The sequence below is a fragment of the Adiantum capillus-veneris genome, chromosome 2, assembly GCF_014529385.1.
Source record: "Adiantum capillus-veneris isolate H3 chromosome 2, ASM1452938v2, whole genome shotgun sequence".
Taxonomy (NCBI): Eukaryota; Viridiplantae; Streptophyta; class Polypodiopsida; order Polypodiales; family Pteridaceae; genus Adiantum; species Adiantum capillus-veneris.
This window is the reverse complement of record NC_140932.1, coordinates 153,376,302-153,396,422: the sequence shown is the minus strand read 5'-3', so window position 1 is coordinate 153,396,422 and position 20,121 is coordinate 153,376,302.

The window sequence follows — 20,121 nt, the reverse complement described above, 5'->3', positions numbered from 1 at the left end:
GTGTTTAAGTTCCAAGTAAAGAAGGAGGGGAGGGGGGGTTGTGTGGTTTAATCCCAGCTATGTAGCCCGGTGTTAAAAATTCCAAAGGCATCTAATCAAGGGAGTATTCCCATGGGTGGTCATTTTAAGAGGCAACCATGTGTGAGGCCAAAAAACTAGCTACCCTGGGGGGGGATTAAAAAACCTTTTATTATTAAGAAATGGTACATTGTTCCTAGTTGTAAATAACTGGAATGATGGTGAGAGAGGCTAAGAGTGTAGGGGAACCATAAGCTGATCAGAGGTAGTTTTTTTTTGGGGGAAATGAGGGTAACGTTGAAATAAACAAAGTTTGTAGCAGTACCTATATGTGTGTGTAGTCATTTTACTTAAATAATACAACATGAAAGAACATTTTAGCTCCAAAGATAGCTGGCTTTAGACAAACGACAATGATTAGTACAAAAACAACTCAGTTGTTAGCAGCGGCTAACACATGCTACACCGAATAGGGGTCCAAATGAGAGATGGTATATCAAAGAGCAATGCTACCTAATGGAGCTTAAATATCGTAGGGTTAGTTCATTAAGGACCTCCAAAAGTTAGTGTTCAAAAGTCCTTTGACCTTAGGCAAGCTAGGGTTGACCTTGAGGTGGGAATCCTACCCAAGCGTGAGGTGCTTGTTGGCTTTCTAAGTCTTAGTGGGAACCTTACCCAAAAGCTTGAGGTGTTTCTCACATGCTTAAATGACTAAAGATCTTAAAGAATTCAATTCAAAGATAACTCTCAAGAGCCATGAACTCTTCCATGCTTGATTGATAAGTCCTTGAAGTATTCCATTCAACCAAATGACTAAATAAGCACCAAAGACGCATGCTCAAATGATCCTCCACATGTGGCCCTCATGATGTGTTTGAATGCTATTGGTTAGATTTTAAAGGGGTCCAATGAGAATTTAGATACTTAAAAATAAATAATTAAGTTCTTTCTCTCAAAGAGAAAAAAGAGGGCACATGTCCAAATGAAGTAATAAAATAATACAAGAGAGAGAGAGAGAGAGAGGTGTGAACCAAGCATGAGAGGGGAGGTATAATCTCCCACACACACACACACACACACACACACACACATTCTCTCATTGTGTGGAGTGAAAAATGCAAGAGCTCCGTCTCCTTCTCCAAGTTTATTGAGAAGTGGAGAGCCTACACCAACACTCTTGGCTATGGAATGCAAATCCAACCAAGAGCCATACTTCAATGCTTAAGCTTGCCATCTTCTTCATCTTCATTACTATGCTATTATGTTATTCTAAGCAAGAAGAGTGATGATAAGTGAGGAACTATTTCTTTCTCCTATGGAATGTTCTTCTTCCTCTTCCCTACCCTCATTCCCCGCTAGCTCTCTCCACCTTCGAAGGTGTTTGAGGCCTTGGGACTGAGGCTTGAGATAGTTAATACTTTTTGCAAAGTTTCACTACAACAAAAACAGGTGTTATTGATGCATATATCGACGATGCCCGTCGCTATGCGCGTCGCTATACGCGTCGCTGTGAAACCAGTCGCTATTAGCGACGCGGATAGCAACGGGCATAGCGACGCATATAGCGACGACCATAGCAGAAAAAAAATTTCTTGGGCAGAGGGCAGGTAGCCTGGCCTGTGCCCAATTAAAAGATGGACACAGCCACAGTCAGACTTCCTGCCCTCTGCCCAAGAAAGCGAGCATCACCAAAATATCAACCATGCTCCCACGAGCAGAAATTTCGGCAGAGTTCCCTTTGTTTTTACATAAACTTTTCAAAAAAAACCATATCATGTATACGCCTCCTACATGCTATCCATGTAGGATCTCACATGAGATTTAAGGCCAATGAAAGACAACCGTACCAACTGAAAAGCATAGCCATAACTTAAAAGCATAACCATAACGAACCATAACCATAACTTAAAAGCATAACCATAACTTAAAACCATAACCGGCTATAACCACTTTGATCAAAACCATAATGCAGATAACCATAACCATAAACAAAATTAACAATAACCAGAAAGAGAAACAATAACTGTCTATACAATGACAATGACAATAATCATAACCATAAGGGAAACAATAACTGTCTGAACACTAACTGTTTGTACAAAAAAAGAGACACAAAAGCGTGTATGTGTCTCACAAAGCATATAGATGAAATATGGTCCACTAATGACTAGGCGTCGCAACCTGCACATAGGACAACTCACAAAATTAGTATTGATATTACTTTACATATACTGACTTAATTAAATCAACTCACACATATTAACGTCTCACCTCAAGCGATCAGCGAGACTGTAAGGCCTCCCAGTCTACAGGCTCTCCTGAAGCTTCAAGATCATTCAGTACTTCATAGATACCTCTGCGATATCCATCTGACTCCTCCTCGCGTGATGGAGCTCGATGCATCGCAAGATTCTGCATTTATACAAAAATCAAAGTAATAAGAATACATGATTCATCGCGTTTTAAAAAACGCCATAGTTAAGATTGGATTAGAAACTCACAAACTCATAGCGAAAGGTGTCGAAGCCTCCGCTGCCAAGATGAGATATCCCCCTAGTCATCTGTCGTACCTGCGCGGCCTCACGCTGCTGTCTGAACCGCGTGGCCGTTGTCCGCTCATCCTCCCTGATCTGCAGCCACGTCTAGTGTGGGATGCCCAAAGGCTTCAGCGAGCCGGTCCTGAAAGCCTTCCGAGCTGCATCTCGTCGATGTTTGATGGTGTCCCGTGCAACACCCTTGATCCACTGCGCCGAAACAACGGAAGAACCCGGAGCAGGCTGGTACTCTCTCAGGATGGTCTCCACTATGTAAGTGACTTTTTCCTTGTCTTGCTGATCCCAAGACCTCAGAATGCTGGTCGAAAATTGTAGCTCCACGAGCTGGCGAATCCGCTGTCGCATCTCAGTCCCGACTCTATCCATGTTAACAGAACCATCTCCCCGTATAGTATAGAGCTTGGAGGCACTAGGATCGTGTGCCCCCCAAGGTGTCCGAGGTGTGCCAAGAGGTGTGTCGAGAGGTGTGCCTGGGTAAGACGGGGGTCGTGAGCGAGGAGGGGTCGAAGCATCTGTGGACCCTCCTCCACAGCAACCACCACCTCTACCTGACGATCGTCGAGATCGGCGAGTGCGCCTGTGCTGCGGAGATGAGGACGTACCCGCCTCTGCCCCACCCCTAGGTGTCGAAGCGATCATGATGGGAGAAGAAGGCGTCGTACCCATAGGCGTCCTGAAACCCGTAGGCGTCCCCCCCTAGGCGTCGGTCCCTCGAGTGTGAAGCCCGGAGGTGTAGTACCCGTGCCTCTGGCTACCCAGTACTGAGAAGCCTCTACCATCTGAGCAGGCGTCATCCGTGTAACGAAGCCCATGAATGCATCTGCACTCATGGAAGCGGGATCTGGAATCTCGTCTGCCATACTAAAGTCCTGCACAAAGAAAGTAAAATAAAGCGTCAGAAAGTAAAATTTAGCTAGCACTGTCTCGCCAACTGCATCTTGTTTGTAGCGCATTGCTCCGCACTTAGGACATGACAAACAATCTGCGAATTCATTGCGAAAAAGAATGCAATCATTTGGACATGCATGAATCTTGTTGTAGTCCAAGCCAACTGAGGTCAGAAGTTGCTTTGCGTCTGGCCTAGAGAGGGGCATTTCATTGCCAGCCGGGAGAAGTTGCTCCCACAATAACCTGTTTAAGCCACATTAAATTAAAAAGCTCTCCGAGCACATCACCATTGCAATCGGAAAATCTCTTTTGTAAATTACGTACCTAAACAAAGCAGTGACGCTTGCATCTGACCGCCCGTACACTGACTAAAGATTCAAAAACGCCAGACAAGTACGAAGCACAGATATTTTGGTGCCTTCATAGATTGGTTGACGTGCCAACTTCCTCAACATGTCTTCAGGAGATAGGCGCACGGCTTCTAGTGCTGCTTCGTTCGCGTTCTCCTCGCTTGTCTGGAAGAAGGCATCCAGCATCTCCTCCATGCCGTCGTCTTCTGTCTGTAAGCCCTTTTCTGCTTCCATCCGTGGCTCTATATTGGTCGGACCTTCACGCATAATCTTTTTTCTCTCTCTCTCAGATGTAGGTGCTATGTCGCGGAAATCAATGCCCATTCCGTAGGAGTCGTATCGCAGATTCTGTACAGTTTCTCTAGCAAACTCTCCGTACTTGTGCACATGCTCATTACATATCCTACGCTTGCGTAGGATTTGATACTTGCAGAGCGTGCACCAACATGCAATCTTTTCCTCCATGTTAGTTGATGACGTTGCCATTTACAATGATTATGAATGTTGTTTTAATATATATATATATATATATATATACATATATATATATATATATATACTCCTCACAATGTAAACTACCTCGCATTCTCTAGTCTTGCCCAATCTCCATACACCTCGGTCCAGAGGTGTACAGAGATCAGGACCACCGAGTCAAAATCTCGTCTTTATTGGTCAAATCCTATATGGGTAGACACATACGTGCACTCCCACGTGTACATGGAAATGCATGTAGCAGACAAAACCCCTTTGCCTCTTTTAGTTCCATAGTTTCTTCTCTGTCTACGAACCCACCTACCTCCATTCCGAGGTAGCCTGTCAGAGAAAGCTTTGCAATGCCGCACTTGATGAAAGCACAAGCCATGGAAGTTCTCAGCCCAATGAAAGTTTTCTACCTGATTGTAAATCGGACGGGGCCTCCATGTCCAAGCCAGAAGATAGTGTGGAGATGCATGAGCAACTTGAGAAAGATTCAGAAGCCTTGCATGGTTCTTGCTCAAAAAAGCGATCTCGATCTCTCTTTCTCTCTCGATCTCACTCTCACTATCTCTCTTTCTCTCTCTCTCTCGATCTCGCTCTCGCTATCTCTCTTTCTCTCTCTATTTCCTTATTTTCCTATCTCTCTCTCTGTCTCGCTCTTCACTTCCCTACCTCTCTCTCTCTCTCTCTCTCTCTCTAGATATATATATATATATATATATATATATAACTCTCTTTCTCTATCTCTCTATTTCCTATCTCTCTCTCTCTCTACTTACCTCTCTCTCTCTCTCTCGCTCTCTACTTCCCTATCTCTCTACTGATCGAACGAGCGACTGAGCTAGGGAGATCTAGACGTCCACGACTGCGGAGGACTACACAACATCGACAGAGGCTGCATCAGAGGATCTAGCTAGGTCACTTTGGCTCGACATGCATAACGCCCGGTCAGACTACTGACCATAGAGGAGATTGATGAGATCCGCCAGCGACGGCTGCTGGATCTCCTATGATCTACCTATCCCAGCTAGCTGGTTTAACCGTTTAGTCCATACCCAGCAGTTTAGGATTCCATAATATTTTATTTTGTCATCTTCTTACTCTAACTTTGTATCAAATCCATCACATTGTAACTTTCTTGTCTCATGTCTCATAGGTCACTTTGGCCTTTCGAAGACGTTAATATAACATTTCATTTCATTTCTCTCTTTAATTATTTTTCTTTAATTTTAATTTCTTAAGCATACATTAATTCTCTCTCTCTCTCTCTCTCTCTCTCTCTCTCTCTCTCTCTCTCTCTCTGATTACCTACACACACACATTTCTCTCTCTCTCTCTCTCTCTCTCTCTCTCTCTCTCTCTCTCTCTCTCTTTCCTATACACACACACACACACATTTCTCTCTCTCTCTCTCTCTCTCTCTCTCTCTCTCTCTCTCTCTCTCTCTTTCCTACACACACACACCGCTCTCTCTCTCTCTCTCTTTCCTACACACACACACACACACCTCTCTCTCTCTCTCTTTCCTACACACACACACACCGCTCTCTCTCTCTCTCTCTTTCCTACACACACACACACCTCTCTCTCTCTCTCTTTCCTACACACACACACACCGCTCTCTCTCTCTCTCTCTCTCTCTCTCTCTCTCTCTCTCTCTCTCTCTCTCTTTCCTACACACACACACACACACCGCTCTCTCTCTCTCTCTCCCCTACACACACACACACACACACACACACACACACACACACACACACACACACACGATGTAGAGAGAGAGAGGGGTTGGGGGGGGGCATAATACATGCACAGCAGGTGGAGGCCAAGATTTGAGCAGAGCGCAGGCGAAAATGGCCCCTTCTGCTCACGGGTTTCGCTATTTTTTCCCTTTTTTTTTTTGCATCGCTATAGGCGTCGATATACGCGTGGGAAGTAAAGCCTTTCCACGCGTATATCGACGTACATTGAGACGCGTATATCGACGCGTATAACGATGCCCGCTAATTTCATCGATATACGCGCGTCGATATCTCCATGTTGTGTTGTAGTGTTTATGTTAAGCTCGTGATGCACGAAGCTTTCCATCTTCATAGCATCACCAAGGTCACAAGGAACACAAAGATTGTACTATAATAAAGTTTCTCTTGATGGGAGAATCTATAATACAAACGCCTTTTGGAGGGGGGACCGGCTCCAAGTAAATCCAGTCCTCATCTATTGTCATGTTCTCTAATACTCTCTCTCTTGCAAAAGTATTGTTCATGCCAAGTTAATTACCTACTATGTTTATGTTGCTACCATCAATTAAGTTCACCCTCCATATTCTCAAAGTAATCTCACAAAAATGCTCACTCTAATTTTCTTAACTCCGCTATTCTCAAAGTTCATAGGCCATTTCCATTACACTTTGTCTTTTACTGAACACACATGAGATGCTCTTCATAAAACCAACGCAATAGGGAAGAAGCCTTGTATACCTCTCTGACAAAGACTCTCTCCCTCTCTCTTTGAGTAGATGGCCATGACCACTCTCAATATCTTTTGGTACTAACCAAGGACACAAGCTCAAAAGGACACACATGTTACTGACTCTAGTGTGAGAACATCTCCTTAGCGTGGTTTGTTTTTTTCAAAAGAAAAAAAACCATAAGCCATTGCTATCGAGAACACTGCCGATTATGGAAAACGAAAACACACACCTCTAGTACCCAATGGACCCAATCCCCCCTATTTACCCCACATCTCATTAACTCCTTATCTCACCACCTGGCTCGCTACCACACACACTTTACCCAATCCCATGATTCTCATCCTGTTTTGAGTCCGTGCTTTGCTCACTATTGACTGAGCACACATTGTCCATATGTAAGTCGGTTAGCTATTGGATGTTGTGCCAATTTATGGCGCATCTTCAACCAACACACACATTCAATTTTGAGTATGGCCAACCTCAAGTCATCGGCCATGAGTCATTAGATGCGAGATGCAGGTTGCATCCCCACTCTCGGCCTCTCTCTTCCTATATCTCGTCCGAGTACTGCTACCCACATGGCCGCTATGACAGCGTTTCAGAGTTCCACACTATAGGTCTTGCTTCCGGCCCTCTGAAGACTTGCGAGCTACCAACACCCATGTAGTCGATTAGTAGTGCACTGGTCTACATTGGCTTCCCTTCCCCGCAGTTCATCACCTCGCTCATGGATTGTTTTGACTATCATCGCTTACTTTCCAATCGTTCTACTCGCAAGTCACCAAAACTCACTGGCCCACACCCATCGTCAACCTCTCTCTCAACTTCCTGCTTCGTTCTTTGTTGCCCACTCAGGCTACCGACAGCTCATAATTTTTATTTATTTATTTATTTATTTAAAAGAAGTTTCTCTTAGTATTAAAAGCAAAGGAGGTGATTCCCACAGGATCACCCGCTTTTCCCTAAAAACCTAAGTCATGAACACTCGTTGACGTTGAGTAAGTCATAATCTCAAGACCACTGATCAAAAAAAGAAAAAAAAGTCTATTGAGTTTCCTTGGTTTACACTTAGTCAATGTGTTCAAAGGGACTTGGGAATTGATCAAAAATTCATGAAACTCCTCTCACATAAATGAAGCAAGATGAAATTTTTAAAAATGATTGACAATCTGACTACTTAGCAATCTTGCATTAAAGGGATCTACCTGCATGGAGTTTATTTTTTGTTGTTATGGCTAGCATTTGCAAGCATCGATAGGCATATGAGCCTTGATTGGGCACTCATGAACAAAGTTTAAATATGAAGATCTTTTTTTGATGACGTTATCCATTTTATCAGCAATCATAAAGTTGATTCATGAGTGCAAAATTACTCATTTTGTGTGCATTCCTTGAACAATGTTGTTTTCTTACTTCTACTTTGTATGTCAAAATGGCTACACGACAACAAGCAAGCAAAGCATGAATTGTGCGTGTTAATTTTGTGAGAATTTCCATGCATAATCAATGTCATTGCACAAATATTTTTGGCTTACGCATGACCTAATGCTTGGCTTCATTTAGAAAATCCCTCATTGTACTAAATGAAAAAAATCTTTTGGGAATGCATATGGGCTTCATTTGAGAGTTACATTGATGATGCATTCATGTTTTGGTGGAGAGTGTGCATCAGAACTTGAGCTTGGTATTGCTGGTTGCATTATAGTGCTTGCTGTGAATGCAAAACCCCCACATAGCAAGAAAATTGATCTAGGAATGACCATGTGGTAGCATTAAACTTTTGGGGTTATAGTTGATCATTTATGCTTGTGTTGAACAGGCTTAAGAGCACTAATGATCGAGTCTTTTTTTAAGGGTTGTGGGAATATGAGATTTCATTGATCTATGACGGGAGTTGGCATTGCAATATATTGCAAAACTTGGCTATTTAGAGCCGTTCACTTTCATTCCAACAAGTTGCACTCATCTCTAGCTCATAGATTGCTCTTAAATTGTAAAATTTCATGTGAGCAAGTTGTTAGCCAACTTTTTTGGAGAGCTTTAGAAATGTAAAATTTGTCTTTCAAGAACCACTTGATTTCCATTCAAAATTGCATTATTTCTAGCTCGTGGTTTGTACATTTCGTTTGAGCTAGAAATTAATCAACTTTAAATCATACATGAGAGGTAAAAACTGAAAATTTGCTTATGTAGAAGCATTATCTCTCTCAGTTTTTTGTGTAAGTATACACTTGCTATCAAAGAGCATCATATGCCTATTTGCCAAGAAATTGGGCAAAGATTAAGTGTATGTGCCAGTTTTAAGACCACTTGATATAATGATTGATGGTCAATTGGGGCACCCAAATGCTTTTTGATTGAGGAATATGCATAAAATGTGTGTGCAAGCATTAGGGATAGGCCTAATTGCATTGCCAATTGAGCTTAATTTGGATTTTTGTACTTAATTTGGGAGTGTGTGCATTACTTGATTAGGAAAAATTAAGATTGATTTTGAGAAATCGAGCATGCATGCATTTGTTTATGCTTGATCGAGCTTGCAATTTGGGCATTGCAATGAGGAATTGATGGGTTTTTTTGCATATAATTTTGGTCTAACTTAGAACTATTTTTGTACATTGTTATAAGAATGAGGTTTCATCCTAGTGTAGAAGTACAATGGTCGATTTAAAATGTATGTTCCATGAAATGGCAAGAGCCTGGTATGTCAAGGACGTATATTTGCTTTAAGCCAAAAAAAAATCTGAGAAAAAATAGAGTCCTCACCTACATCCATCCAAACAAGACAACAAATACGTTAGCCTTGAATGCTTACAGGTGACAGCGGACTATATTAGTTGTTATCCATGTCGAGCTTACAACTTTTTTAACTTAAAACAATTGTTCAAAGTGTACGTGTATTCCAGTTTTGTAAAGGACAAGGTGTGTGTTTTTTTAACTTCATTTTAATGCTTCTAAAAAGGTCATTATCCTTTTTGGTAGTAGTAGGTTATATGTAAGTTTTTTATATAGCCCTATTTTTATTAGACCTTAAATAGATATCAATATACATATCATTCTGATCGAAAGGCCACCACCCCTTCCAATCCAAGTGTCCAGAATAATAACATTATCAGCCCAAATTTTTTTTGCACCTATATCTCAATCATATCACACCATAAACTTTTTGCAAGGTTGTCCTGCAGTTTCTTAATGTAGAAAAATCAGTTCAACAATTCTTTTACATCAATCAAGCATACACAATATCCCTCTTACCGCCTCCATCAAAAAAGGCATCAGGCGATCCATAGTAGCCTAACCTTCAACATTGAATACAACCCTCTCAAGTAGAATTATATATGTCTCTTGTTTGGTTTTAGGTACCAAACTCAGCTAAGCATATAAAAAACAAATCATCCAGACTAGATTGAACAAGAGGTATCAAAAAATCCCTCCAAAAAACCCCAGAGATTGTATCAACAAGTGTACTGTATACGTGCCTAATGTGAAAAAACCATAAAAATCTTGCAATATGATCAGAAACCCAGTGAGGAGTACAATAACCCAAAAGGTGATATCATTATTACGCTAGCAGCCCCCAACCATAATCTGATATAAAAAAAACCACCCAAAGTAAGAGAATGACACATATAGTATGCAGAAACCCCCAATCAGAAACCCAAAGTACATGTGACTGGTGTCTTTTGGGCAGGGAGTATGTAATGATGCTTACACAATAGTTTTTAGCCTACAACCATCAAGGGTATATTATACCAACTCTCCCCTTATCAACTCAGGCAACATGGGTTTTTAAAAAATCCCAAGCCAAAATCTACGTCGTATCCAATTACAAATCATAACGAAACAATAGCTGCCAACAAGTGGCATATTTCATAGTTTTAAGGACATTAACTTTGCAAGAGCCTCAAAAGCCAACCCTAGATGTTTTCAACCCTCCTAAAACTAATCAAGCCCATTGACTGGCGTACAACATAGTATATGAAAAAAAAAAGTCGCCTAAAAAAGCTAGAGTAAACCAGTCAATGCATATTAACACGAGCTGTACGGGCTGGTCTCCTACACATGGTCAATGAAACACCATACCAAATATCCCAACCACAATCACAATCGCACATGTAATAAATGGGTTCCTATCAAACCATGGTCCCAACATATAAAACCAGATAGTGCAGTGTAATGAGAAAAACAGAGCCCAACTCAATGTATACATCACATCACCACCCAAGCGAGAGCAGAACCTATGCTTGAAAAAACCAAAAAATGATATGTTTTTGATAAGATACCGATCTGAGAAGTAACCCCATGTTCCACCAATTCCATGGCTACACAACTGTTTGGAGGTGATAACAACATACAAGTGCCCACCTAGCCAAGGCGCCCGTTGGGTCATCCGGCCAAAGTTTTGATATGCTCACATTATTTTTCCGATGTTTAATACATCAAACCCTGTAAAAGCCTAATGTCAATTGTCTATGTCAAGTCTGAGTCAAAGATGTAATTTTTCCAATGATGTATGTAAAGTTCCATGAGAAGTTGGCCGCCGGCCACTTTAGAAAGCCCTAGGTATATAATACACTAACGTTAGTGGGAAAAGGAAGATTATTTTTTGAAGATAAGTGACTATTGCATTACGCACAGAGAGCTACCTCTTTGCTCCAACTTGTAATCATCGCTTCTGTGGCTACGGTAATCCAAATTTAGTTTTGTTACTTGCATTGTGTTCCTCTTACTCTGCTCTTTCTTTCAAGTGTAAGCATTCAAGATTCGGTGAAGGTTTCAGACGCATCCGTTAGGCCTTAAATCGTTGTTTTGAGTGTTTATATGCGTATTTTATGTTGTTTTGACCCTAGGAGAGGCTTTAGGGACCTAAAAACGACCCTTTAGGATCATCCGTTTACTGTTTTTGTGTACTGTGGGATGAACAATCGCAATCGTTGTACCTCTCCAGAATGCTGTGACAGTGATAGGATATGTTTCTGATAGTCCCCTGTAGCTTCCCTTCAAGTTTTGTGTGATTCCGATATGATTTGCATGGTGAACGGGCGTGATGACTGTAGAGCTGTGTAGAAGGACATAGGCAGATTACTTGGCTTTAGTGCGATTGATTTGCTTGTAGAGTTAGTAGTTGCATCTCTTCGAGTTCACTTCATTAGGATTGACACCCTAGTGAGTTTCCATGCCTCATCCGAGTCGCTTCCCCTGTATCGATAATTTTCTGTTGATGCTTGAGAGCTATGCTATGGACGTCCATCGCGGCGACCCACAAACATTGGCGCCGCTGCCGGGGAATAAATCTTAGGTGATGAGTGATCGAGTGCGTATTCAGAGTTTTCTTATTGTTCCAAAAGATAATTTCCATTCCATTTACATTTCAGTGAAGCATCTAGACAGGGGTTTAGTGCTTAGTTGAGTCTAGGGTCGGGAGACTGGCTAGATCTACTCTTGAGAGATATAGGGAGTTGTGAGTGAGGTTGCTTTAAGCATTTTTTCTCTTCAAATTTCTTTGAATCGATTGAGTACTGATCCATCATCCGTTTTTTATCCTGTTTGTTTTGTTTGATTCATTTTCTTATGTTCTTTCATTTTTGTACTTAGGAGTAGGATAAGTAAATCACATTCCAGTCAGATTTGGGGCAAAAGTCAGAGCCAAAAAACCAGAAAAACCATAACTTTGGCAAAAGGGCCATAAGACTCTGAAATTAGAAAATCTGACCAAACAGAGCTGAAATTGATTCAAATCACAAAGTGGTAGCACCAACCAATGGGAAACACTTGTCAGAGGGAGCAGAAAAAATTTCATCAGATTTGGCCCAGGTACTACGATCGCGATCGGTGTACCTCAGTGTGAGAATTATACAAGATTTGACATGTGCCTTCCTGATAAGATTCTAAACAAGTTTGTCTAAAGCAACCACACCCGAAAACATCAAAAATCAAGGAAATCAGGCCACTTGGGTAAAACTAGCCTAACAAACCCAGAAAGTGCAAAATCTTGGCTTTTGGTGATCCAAATGCAAAAAGACTTGGGGGATAGGCTTAAAACATCAGTGCCTACAAGCATGCCAAATTCGGTCTAATTTGGGCTCAGAACTACGATCGCGATCGGTGTACCTCAGTGCCAGATTTTGACCAGACTTTACCCACACATACACCTAGGTTATATAAGATACCAGGAGTTTTCAAAATTCCAAAAAAAAATCACCAAAATAGCCAAAAACAGCAGACAGTCAGAAAACCACTGCAGCAGACCAAGATCTGGTAAAAAGTTGACTTTTTCTTGTCCAAATTCAAAAAGATTTGGGGAGTAGACTGTACACATCATTGTCTAGCATATCCACAAGTTTCATCCAATTTGGGCTCCAAAGTATGATCGCGATCGGTGTACCATAGTGACATTTTGAGTTGAGACTTGGTGAGTAGGTAGTTGATGACTAGACAAACAACTTTCTCAAAAGAACCAGGGTCAAAAAATCAAAAGACAGTTGTCAAATGAGGCAAACATTGATCACTGATCCTTCATACCAAAATTTTGAGAAAATTCAAGTTTTTGTGATCCAAATGCAAAATGGGTTTGGGAATAGATTAATCATACCCATGTCTATCAACTCCTAAAATTTCATGCAAAAAGGAGCTAGAACTACGATCGCGATCGGTGTACCCCAGTGACATTTTGGACTAAAAATTTATGAGTAGGTAGCTGACATCTAGTGCAACATATTTTCCAAAAGGAGCAAGGTCAAAAAAGCAAAAGAAAGTGGTCAAAAGTCCCAGTTACACAATCAGACCAATAACCGCAGAACCACCTGGGATTTGGGTTTTCATTGGTCAAAACATCTCCAAATTCAAAAATACAAATACACTTGGTATCAAGACATCAAGGGCTAGCTACTGTGCAAAAATCTTCCAAATCTGTGACATGGGGTCAACGATCGCGATCAGTGTACCTCTACATAGTGGGGGTATCTGACTTCATAAATTTGTAGACCTACTTGAGTACATCCCAAATCTCAAGTTTGAGTGAAAAATACCCTCTGGAAGCCAAGATACAAGCCAAAGTTCCTGTGTTCTGGTCCTGAGACTGTTTTGAGTGTTGTTTCAAGTGCAGTTCACCAAACTAACTTTTGATAGACAACTCCAAATTGAGTCAGGTATAGCTAGGAAGAAAGCTTGTGGGCAATAGCAAATTCCAAACTTTCAGGGTACTCAGAACCAATTTCCAGAGACCAAAAAAGTCACAAATTCCTTACTTTTTAGAGACTTGACCAGGGGCAAAAAGGGATTGTGTGCACTAAGCCAAGGTGTTCTTATCAAGGATCATCTTGAGAGTATTGAGTGAGGCTTAAACATGACAACTCATCCATCATTAGGGTTTCCCACTCAACTCAGAGCTATGACACCTACACAAACAGCCAAAAATACTGCAACACCTATAACAAGAGGGTTGAGACAAGACCATGAGGCTTATCAATCATATCAAGCCAAACCTCAAGGCATGGCTCATGGATATTTGTCAAGTGATCATGTAGCTCACTGGAAGCCAAACCAATCAACTAAAATGCGGGAGTTTGAAAGAGCAAAAGTGGAAATTGATGAAGACTTAGAGGAGAAGCATCCTCTAATCAACAAACCCAACGTGAGGTTCATCAAAACCAATGAAGCCACGAGAGTTCTAACGGATTACACTTATGATGGCCTTCATAGGTTACCTATTGGAAATCAAAACAACTTCTATAGATGTTTAAATTCCATCATTGAAGAGTTGACAGACTACAAGAACCTCTATGCCTTCACATACACAGATGACCAGGGAGTGCAAGTTCTAATGGTAGATAAGTATGGACGAGAGTACAAACTTATTAGCCCAATTGAGCTAGAAAGATATACATACATGGGTACTCCAATCTCTGCTTACTACTTTCAACCGAGTGTAAGTGTACCAAGGTTTTTTGAGACTGATTTTCAAGAAGCTAACATTGAAACTATGGGATCAAATGGACCTCAAACATCCAAAATAGCTATTCACGGGAGTGTAGTTCCTACCTCATTGAGTGGAACCAAGAGACCACCAATTAGAAGTACAAACCCATCAACATTTCCAAAACATGTCTCGAAGGGGATTCCACCAGGATTTGCTCCAAGACGAGAAGAAGGAACGAGGGATGTCTTTGTGAGAGACCCCAACCCGCTAAGATACATGGTTGAACCAGAACCAATGAGACCATATCAATTGGCCAAATGTGTCAAGATGAAGTATGATGGATTAAGGGATCTATACGTACATGCATCCTTGTTCAAACAAGTGTTAAGAGCCGAACAAGTATTTTATTTTCATACACAGTATGAGGGATTTGGCTTAACCTTGGAAGGGATAGCATTGAATTGGTTCCAACCGTTGGACAAAAATGCCTTCTCAAATGTTGAACAACTGTTGCAAGAATTTGTTATGGAGTTCTCTAAAAGGGGAATCAAGCAGTGTCCCAAATCTATGCATTCAAGCAAAAAGAAGATGAGAGAGTGAAGGAAGCATCTCTACGCTTCAAACAATATATAGGGAGATGTCCGGAACGCGAGTTACCACAGGATGAAAGATTATCAATTCTCTTCATAGAGGGTTTGAAAAATGAAACTCTCAAGAAAGATTTGCACTTAAAAGGATGTACTTCCTGTGAGCAAGTCACGAGAGAAGCGTTATACCTAGTTGACAATTGTAAAGCCTATGGCGAGGAAATTGGTGATACAAAGATCACTATGGATAATGCTCCTTTAGCATCTAGTGAAACCAACACAAGGCAAGTGGTTATGTCTCAATTAATAACCAACCTAGATGAGCTAGCAGTGCATGTAGCACAACGAATAAAATGGTGTGCCATTGAGCAAAAATGGACCAATCATGAGATGAGTGAGTGTTACTATAATCAAACATACACGAGGGGGATACTATTTGGACATCAAATAGAGAAACAAATGCCATTACCAAATCATCCATTATTTCAAAATAGGGTTGTATCAAGGGCTTTACAAAGAGCTGAGGTATCACAACCTAGGCTAGGGCAAGAACCTATGAGAAAACTCTATTCATTGAATGAGGACACTCTGATGTTCATAGCCAATCAAGAGCATAGACCAGAGACCATTCTGGCTAAGCAAGAACAACCATCAATTGTGCCACCAGTGACTCAACAAGATGGACCATGCTACAAGTGTGGAGGTAATCATTGGGCCAAGAATTGTTCTCTTGTAGAGATAATTGGATATTGTTTGGAGTGTGCCATTACACACGTTGTTCCAAATTGTCCAAAACACCCAAACAAACAGGGGAAAACAACAATGATTGTTGTGGGAGTGTTACCTTCTCCAAGTGGATCAGAGGCAGAACCCAAAATTCCTGTGAAGGTAGTGACTAGAGCCCAAGCAAAAGAAATTGCTGAGGACCAAGCTAATGAGGAGAAAGATCAACAACCCAAACAAGGGGAAACAACTAGTGTGCCAGTGAGGACTGGGAGAAAATCCTGGAAAGCCAAAAGAGACACGATTAAAGCAAAAACAATTACAAATCAAATTGTACTACAAACAAAATTACAAGAGATAAAGGAGCAGTTAAAACAAGAACGGGAAAACAAAACGGTGATGAGCGATAAGAAACCAAGGAAGGCGTCTTCCGGAGGATCTGTGTTGGTAGACAAAGTCCTGGAGCCATTAGATGCTGCATTGGAAGCATATGAGGCTAGATTGAAACCCAACCAAACCATAGAGCAATGAGGGATGAAATATCCTCATGCTGAGGTAGAGACTAAGAGGTTGAAAATGTGTAAGGAATTGGTAAAAAATGCACAGGCAATGATGGAGCCTAAAGCACCAATTCCACCTCTAGAAACAAAACCAAAAAGTGTTGGATTTGAAATGCCTAAGGCAAAGGTTGTTGAAACATTAACTCAAAGAAACATTGAGCTAAAATCACAAAAGGATGTGCAAGGAAAGACTGCAACACAAGAAACCAACAACCTAGAAATTCAACTAGATGATCAAGTAGTGGCCAACACCACTAATGATGCAAGGTCAAGATCACAATTTATGGAACCTATCCCAGAGATAGATGAGCCATGTCCAAATGAATTGTGGGAAGCAATTAGAAGTGCAATAGATGGAAGTGCGACTTTCCAATCTGCACCCATAACTGAGGTCAATACAGGGCATGAAGTCTATCAGGGAGACATTCAATCTCTAAATGGAGATGCAGGGATGGAAGTTTCAATTGAAATCAAACCAGAGTCCTTGAAGACCTTACCCTCATACATAGGAGAACATGAGGCAGACTCAGAGACTAGAGTGGTGCCATCTCAGAGGAAATCCATATCCAAGATGATGGATACAAAGAGTATGCAAGAGTTGATGTCAGCTCCAATACAGTGCACCATTACTCTATCTGAACTGCTTAAGATTAGACCACATGTATGGGATGAAGTAGGCAACAATTTGGGGAATATGGGATTAAAGATACCTCTTCAAGATCTACCCTCAAATGAACAATCAAACAAAACTCAACGAGAAAGTGCAAACGCTAAACCTGTGCCAATAAACAAGGTGGGGGAATATTGCGAAGGAGAAGAAGGAAACACCACCTTACCTGTGGAATACAAAAGAGTTAAAACATTGGCTATACTTGATAGTGGGGCTGGAGTAGCCATAGCCACAAAAGACATTCGGGAAAAATGGGGTAGACCAGTGCTTAGGAAAACTAGAATGAAGCTGCAACTTGCAGATGGATACAAGGAAAAAACTATGGGTATCTTAGAGCAAATTATTGTGACTTCTTGTGGAATTGAATATGAACATACATTTGCAATAGTAGATTTTGGAAAAGGGAACAATTTTGATATTATTTTAGGAAGACCTTTCATGCGTCAACTTAAGATGGTTCAAGATTGGGGCTATGACTATATCTACTTGAGATATAAAAAGATCACCACAAAAATAAGCATAAAAGACCATAGCTATAGAGATGTGAATAGAACTCCTTTAGAAGAAATTGACTCTACTATAGTCAATGGGAAAGAGATACCTACGTGGCTACAAACCAAACAAGAACTTTGGATGTGTGCTGCTTCGAAGTGTGGAAGCTCAGTGAAGGAGGATTGCATCCTAGAAAGATCAATGGACGATGAAGCTTACATACCGGAACCCTTTCCAGAGCAATTATTTGAGCCATTTGGATGGACTCAAATATTGGCAACCTTGGATGTGTGTGTAAATGATCTAACTCCAACCAAGTTTTGTGATGAGGAAGGGTATGATATAACTCCCGTATTTACGATAAAGGTGTTGAAGGAAGCTAACAAGATTTGTGAGTGTGAAGGCAGAAAAGGTGAAACAGATAGCTACGTCAGGGAGCATGATGGCAAAGTGCAAATGAAGAAAGCAGAGCAACAACGTGAATATGTCATTATTGACATACCTGAAGAAACAACAAAAGCTGTTTCAAAGAAGACGACTCTCGAAAAAGTGCAAATGAAAGTAGATGAAGGAGAAAAGCTTCCAAGTTCAACAACAAATCTTCAACAAATGCAAGATCAAAAGAAGAACAGGGACAAGGAACAAGATGGACTATCTCCAACGATGATCAAATTCAATTTATGCGGACGAACATGACTCAAGGTTACATGTTCTGCCGCAATTGATCCTTATGCTACTAAGAATCTAATGACTTATGGAACGTGGATCATGATGGGAAAGCCACCAATCAATGAGCTAGAAGAAACGGTTTACACAAGTTCAAAAATGCCAATTCCTAGCTTTGGAGTGGCAGAAGCTGTACTCAAATTGAGTACCGGGGAGTATAAAGATATTTTCCACATAATCAACTCCCATCATATCAAAGAGAGTCTGGTCCTGACAGAAAGCTGGAGGAATATCTTTTTTCGACAACAATCAAAAGCTTCAACAACAACGGTAAGACTCCATGAAGCTTCTCAAATCCATGCAGAGAAGAAATCGCCAACCATCGCGGAAAAAGGTAAAGCAAAGGTAAACATTGAAGTATATCAACCTCGCTAGACGACTTTACCTTCAACGAGCTTCCATCAAATTTCCCACGAAGCCTCTACATCAAGAGCCGCACCATCAACAATGCAATGGAAACCAAAGCAAAAAGTCTATCAATTAAAGTTTCCATCACAAAAAAGCATCCAGAAAAAGCCGAAGAATGTCAACCAAGTGTTGGTATCCAAAGTGCACATCCAAGTCAAAGACCCAGTTTGGATACATGAAACACAGGTTCAACCACAACAACAAAAGGTGACAGGGTGGATAGCATCAAATGATTCAATCACTACTCAAGGCTACTTCCAAGGAAACATTAATGTTTGGGCCAAAAAGCCTAAAGTAGCAGCCTGGATGTACTCACCTCAAGAAAGAAGTTCCACAATGAACGAGCCAAGCTATCAACGGAATAAAAACAACTCAAGCAGGAGAAAGAACGACAAAAAAGGACAGAAGAAAAGGCCTTCCAAGAAAGCAACACAACAAGTATGGGTACCAAAGTCAAACTTCAACAAAGCTAGCCAACACAAACAGATGCAGCAGCGGATGATTCCAATTAAGCTACTTGAAGCACAAGGATTCTATGAAGGTAACACCCAAATATGGTTACCCAAAGTAGTTGCTCAACCTAGAGTCACTAAGACCAACCAAGTAGCAAAGGACCCCACACAAAGACAATCAACAACAACAAAGAGCCAATGGATATCAAGCACAACCAAGGGAGAAACAACCTCAAAATGGATCCCTCGTCTTCTACTACAAAAGCAAGGCTTTTACAACGGAAATTATAAGGTTTGGATACCAAAGCCTAGTGTCCATCAAATTATAGAAGAAGATAAAATGCCAAAGACGGTCACACAAGGACCAAAAACAAGATGGGTTCCAAAATTGCTAGTGGAAACTCAATCACAGAGAACCCACACATCTCGACAATCGCTTCTCATGGAAAATAATTCAAAGGCTACATCAAGCCCTATCAGAGCTGAAGGACTTGTTTTACAAAGAAGTATCAACATACAACGAGCAAGTCAAGAGGAGCCAAAATATGCCAATCTACTCGACAAAATGGTGGCATCCAAAGACCAACACAATGATAGAGGCCTTAATCTCAAGAACTTATGGCATTGGGTTTCAGGCCATGAACAAGTAAGTCCAAGTCGCCATTAAAAATACATGGCATAAAAGTCAAGAGTCGGGCAGCTGAGCCACTAAATGAGCAAGGCATTAGTCCCAAAGCTTCAAGTAATATTCTCTGTGGTCTAAGAGTCTTAGCTATTCTAGGTACTGCTCAAGGTGGAGGAGTTGAGCATATTTATGTTGTGTC